This window comes from Callorhinchus milii, unplaced genomic scaffold (genome assembly GCF_018977255.1).
Source record: "Callorhinchus milii isolate IMCB2004 unplaced genomic scaffold, IMCB_Cmil_1.0 Scaffold235, whole genome shotgun sequence".
NCBI lineage: Eukaryota > Metazoa > Chordata > Chondrichthyes > Chimaeriformes > Callorhinchidae > Callorhinchus > Callorhinchus milii.
In genome coordinates, this window is record NW_024704976.1 from 70106 (window position 1) to 75749 (window position 5644).

The following is a 5644-nucleotide window of genomic DNA, read 5'->3' on the forward strand; positions in this document are numbered from 1 at the left end:
TTTCCTGGCGATCGGTGGAGAGTGATCGCCGATCAATTGGAGGGGGGGATCCTCATGGGGAGGGGGTGGTGGGTGGTTCTTACCGCAGACAGAAGCTGACGAATTTCACAAACGCCGGGTCGTGGCTTTTGAGCACCCTGTCAAGTGGGAAGCTCCCCGGTACCCTTTTCTTGCCTGGGCAGAACATCTTCCCTCGATGGTCTGCGGGAGCCATGCACAGGGGGACAGATGCAGTCACCAACCACCAAGTCGCCTACTTACCCACTTACCAACCCATCTATCAACCGACTCACCCACCCACTCTCCCACCTACACAATCACTCACTCACCTACGCACCTACCCAATCACCGATCCACCCACCCACCCACTCACCCGCCCACTCGCTTACCCACTGACCAATTCACCCACTTACCCTACAACCTACTCGCCTACTCACCCACATACCCACCCAATTGCCCACACACCTATTTACCCACCCACTCACCCAAGGAATTTAAAATACAAAGAGGCCATTCCCTTCCCCCTCCCCCCAAAAAAATGACAACAGCCGCAGGCCTCTCCTTAAAACTGAATCCGGTCCGTCGCTCGCACCACCCTTTAACTCACCAAAGAACTGCCTTCTGTCGGGAGCTGCGTTCACCATGTATCTTGGAGGCATTCCCAGAATCTGCACATGGTTGAGACAAAGACAAAGGTCACCCATGTAACCTCAGCTGACTGTAGGGGCAAGTGCTGTTAGTATGGCGTAGCAACAGCAGCAGCGCTTGTTGAGGGCCAGCATTATGGCACACAGAGACAGGGGGTGGTAGGCCACATTGACCCAGGTATTTTACACACTGCTCTAGATACTCATTTAAGGCTGAGTCTGACTAAGGGAGGTCCAGGACAGGTTCAGATAATCATCACTAGTGTGGGCCATGAGCTGGGATCAAACTCAGTTTATAGCGCAGCATGCTAACCGCTACACTACCGCTCCCGTCACACGTACAAGACGGACACGTGTACACACATACACAACATACGACGGCTGCTATTCGCCAGATCACTAAGTGGCCATCCCCACTCCTGCCACCCCCAAAACCCACGACTCCAAAGAAAGAGAGGGGGATCACGAGCGGATGGACGCCCAGTGGGAAATACCTCAATGCAGCGCGGGAGGTGATCTTCGTCACGTTCGGACTGAAATAATTGCCTGCCCGTTGCCAACTCCGCCACCGTGCAACCCAGCGCCCACATGTCTACTCCACAGGTCAAGCTGTAGCCCAGGTACAGCTCCGGAGCCTTGTATTCCAGGGTCCCACCAACATCCATTGCTGCACACCAATCACAAGAACAACACATATATGTGTGTTTGTGTACTCACTGTTTCTTAAACAGCATCTTCATCACACACATAAACAGTCACATGTACAAACACTCAGATACTCACACAGACACAATCAGACAAACACTTACACACAGATACTCGCACACAGACACAGAGACACCCATACACAAAGACACCCACAGACACCTACACGCAGACGCTCACACACCCAGTTGGGGTCACTCACGTTGACTTTCCACAAAAAAACTCGTGCCAAAGTCCGTGACCCTCACAGTGCCGGTCACGGTGTCCTTGACAAGAACATTTTCCTGCAGGAGAAGGGGCAGAATTAATTCAAACTCAGAGGTTATGCCAATAACATTCAGCCAGCAGTGGAACGATCACGTACCACCACCGACGCTAAACAGGGGAATTAAACGAGGCGTAGTGCCGTCGACGAGCGTCAGTCAAGTGCAACATTCGGTGTTTGTTGACAGCTATTACTGGGGGTTGCCCCTTTCAATTGCGTCTAGAATAGAGATTTGAGTTGAGGCTCATGTTCAAAGCACTCTGAGGCACCATCAAAGTAAAGGAGGGCAGCCCTATTGACAACTGATCGTGGTTCCTCCGACAGGAGAGCCGCATGGAGCTCACAGCTGCAAGAGTGCCCTTTAACGGGTTACGGACCAAAAGCTCCACATGAGAGCTTGCCGATTCCATGATGGAAGTTTTTCATTCGCAATGTGGAAGCCGACAACGGGCAGCTGTCAGGTCAAAATACATGTTTGGCACACTTAGGAAATCTTTTTCTTTGCTCCAGTTTCTGTCTCCGAAGGACTGGGGTAACGCTGTGATCAACGTTGCCGGCACGACTCTACACTACAGTTAAATTCATATGGCATTATCTTCACCAGGGGTACTATGACCCTGCCTCCTTCCAGTTAGATGGAAAGAGCGAACGCATCGACCTTGTGACTAACGTGGCCGGTTTTCTCCGTGGAACGATTCCCTAATAACGATACACCTCTGCAACAAAGTCATACTGAATGCTGTGTCCACTCACTGGCTTGATGTCCGCGTGAACTATGTTCCTGGAATAGATGTGGCACAGGAACATGAGGATTCCCCTGGTATAGCTTTTCACCATTTCCATGTCCAACTGGAACCCCGATTCTCTCATCACATCATAAAGGCTCTCCCTGTGAGAGAGACAAAAGCAGAAACAAAACCAACACAGTGTCAGTGTCATCTCCTTAAATGCTGTGCTGATTCTGCTAACGACAATAATCTTAATATTGTTCGTGCATGTTCACGACCAATATTTAGAGTCATAGTTCAGTGTGGGTTCAGGTCGTTGGTTTGCCGATAAACCAAATCAGTTGGCTCATTTGCCCACTGGACAAATTGATTTCATTGGAATTTTTGCCAGGTGGTAGAGGGTTATCCATGGGGAGAAGATAAAAACTCCGCCTGGTAAGGTCGTGGGGTTTGATCCCGAACTTGACGCATGTACATTTGAAGTTTGCATGTTCTCCCTGTGGTCATGTGGATTATTCTGTAGGTCCTCTGGTTTTCCCCTACACATTTCGAATCAACATGCATTTATAGTATTTGGCTGCTATACATTTCCACGTGATTAGTTACTTTGTTAAGCTATAATGTGTGGGCAGGTCGCTTACAAAAAATAACTAATAGGTCAGTGGACTTTCCCAGGAAAATAAAAAAAGTTTGTTTAGTTAATCAGTTGACCACGCTATTAGTGGGGGGAGGGGTAGATGGAACACGCGGTACATACTTCAACAGCTCCAGGACAAGGCAGTGGTGTCCCCTGAAATCAAAGCTGTTTAGGACTTTGATGACGTTATAATCTCCATTGCTGTCCTCACTCTGAAGTTCCAGAGCTATCTGGAGCTCCATCCTCTGCAATGCTTCTTCCTTGGAGCTGCGCAGAGGAAGTCTACAAATTAATAACTTACACTTGCTTAAGAAATACCCAGAGGAAAATACTATTCAGAATAAAATAATTAAATATACTTTCACCAGGTCTGACAGCATTGTGAGCTAAAGTAGCGTTCTCGACTCTCATTGGTACCATACGGGGCGCAGGAGCCGACGTAGGGTGCCCAATAGGATTTGAAGGTGAATAGCCATTCAAATCAGATTGGTCATTCGGGAAAACTAAATGCAAACGCGTGTTAAAACAACGCGTTTTTGCTATAACGTGGTTCTTCCACACTTTTTACACAATGCAGAATGTACCTGTTGTAACACGAAACGCGACCATTACAAGATGGAACACGCCCATTCTACCAGGATACGCACCCATTATAACACGGAATAAGCCCATCATAACGTGGTTTGTGAGTAGTCGACAACAAAATACTTTTTTGAGCTGCACCGTTGAGCGGTATGATACAGTACTCGGAATGATAAAACTAACATGGCAGCATACCCTCAGTTATTGGCCTCATCATCTCAGTGTGTGCATTGTATCTCACCAAACTTTATTGTTACATTATTTATGGAGAGATTATTTTCGCTCAATGCTTTTTCGCTTAATGCGGAACTTTTCAGGAATGTATCTACAGCATTAAATGATGACTTACTGTAATGTGGAGGTAATCTTTTAGCAACGGAATGTTTTGGCCCATACCAGTTGACACTGTGTGTGTATGTATGTTAAGCTTTAGGGACGAAAAACCAGAGTACCCAGAAGGAACCGATGCAGAACACGGGTAGAACGTACACACTCCACACACAATGGCGCCCGAGTCAGGAGCCGAACCAAGGCCCCCCTTCTCGCTGTGAAGCACGAGTGTCACCACTGCATCGCCCGGCAATGGACTTAACAACAACGTCGGACTCGTGATGGCACGTCTCTGAAGTTTTACCTCGACGGTGACACTAAGATCTTTACAGCAACCAAGGTGTTCCTTTTGTGGTCAAGGCACTGGATCACCTGGCCTTGACCTCCTTCCCCAATCATCTTGAGCACCTCATAGCGGTAGTGGAGGTGATCATGTCGGAACTGCACAAAGAGGTACAATCATTTAATTGACTATTGTTAAAATCACAACGTTTAAGAAGTGTGAATGTAATAAAGAAAATTGCTGTAATTATGAAGTTTTATTTTACCATAATATGGAATGCTCAGATGTCTGCTGGCTGAGTTACCCTTAAAAAGAGCTTCTGAGCTCAACGGGCTTTACTCGGGAAATAAACTTCTGATTCAGATGTGTGCGGGTGAGTGCGTTGGTGAGTGGGCGAGTGGGTCGGTGAGGGATTGATTGGGTGTAATTGTCGAATGCTTTGATACTGTCTGCTGGCTAAGATTCCATTGAAAATTTGATTCTTATCTAAAAGGGCTTTACTCGGGATTAAACATTCTGATTTTGAAGCTCGTTGGTGTGTGCGTGTGTCATTGCCCTGGTTGGTAATTCAGGGGCAATAACAAGAAGCCACAAACCCCGCTACCTCTGGGCCCTGTGACCGCCCCCAAGGCTGTCGTTTTGTGGTGAGCCTCACCAGAATGTAATTACGTTCGTCGTCATCATATCCATGCCTGTTGAATCCCTTGGGTTTGTTGTCGAGCGCAAAGTACCACACTTCTTGCATGGCTGCGAGCTCCAGCTTTTCGCGGTCAGTCAAGTAACGGCCAAAGTGAGCCAGGATTTCTGCAGGCACGAGGAGAATAACAACAACAGCTGTGTGAACCAACATTTTTAGCAATTTATAGGGTAAATATTTCAGGATTGGGATGTTTTTGCCAATCCCAAATATATATGTTGAACTTCTTTTGCACCGCATGTAGCCAATGGTGCTAATCAACAGTGTGGGGGAAGGTTAATAAACTAAACGCAAATAAGTTCCACGCATCTGTTAGAGCCTTTAACAGACTGCGAGACAAGAAGGCTGACATGATCGAGGCTCTCACCTTTCTGAAGAGATGGCGCGACAACAAGGTAATACCGAACACATTTACACTCACATCAGCTTCTGTCACTTCTCCCAACTCTAAACGGATCTTATTCAGAGCTAGCCTTTCTCTAATCTCAGAGAGGATAAGACTTGAACTTGATAATTTAGACAAATGTCTCCTACACTCACACTTAACATTAACAGATAAAATGTCCGCATCTGATAATTGGTTCTTTACCCTTCTATCTGGCAACAAAACTGACACCTTTTTGCAAGGAGTCATGTTTGCATAGACCGCAATACCTGCAGTCATAATACAAACAAAAGAACATAACTCTGATAATGTGCACTGTCCTTGAAGTTGATTGGTCCACACCCGAGACAGCTTTCCTTCGAGCCTAGTCTCACAACTCAACTCC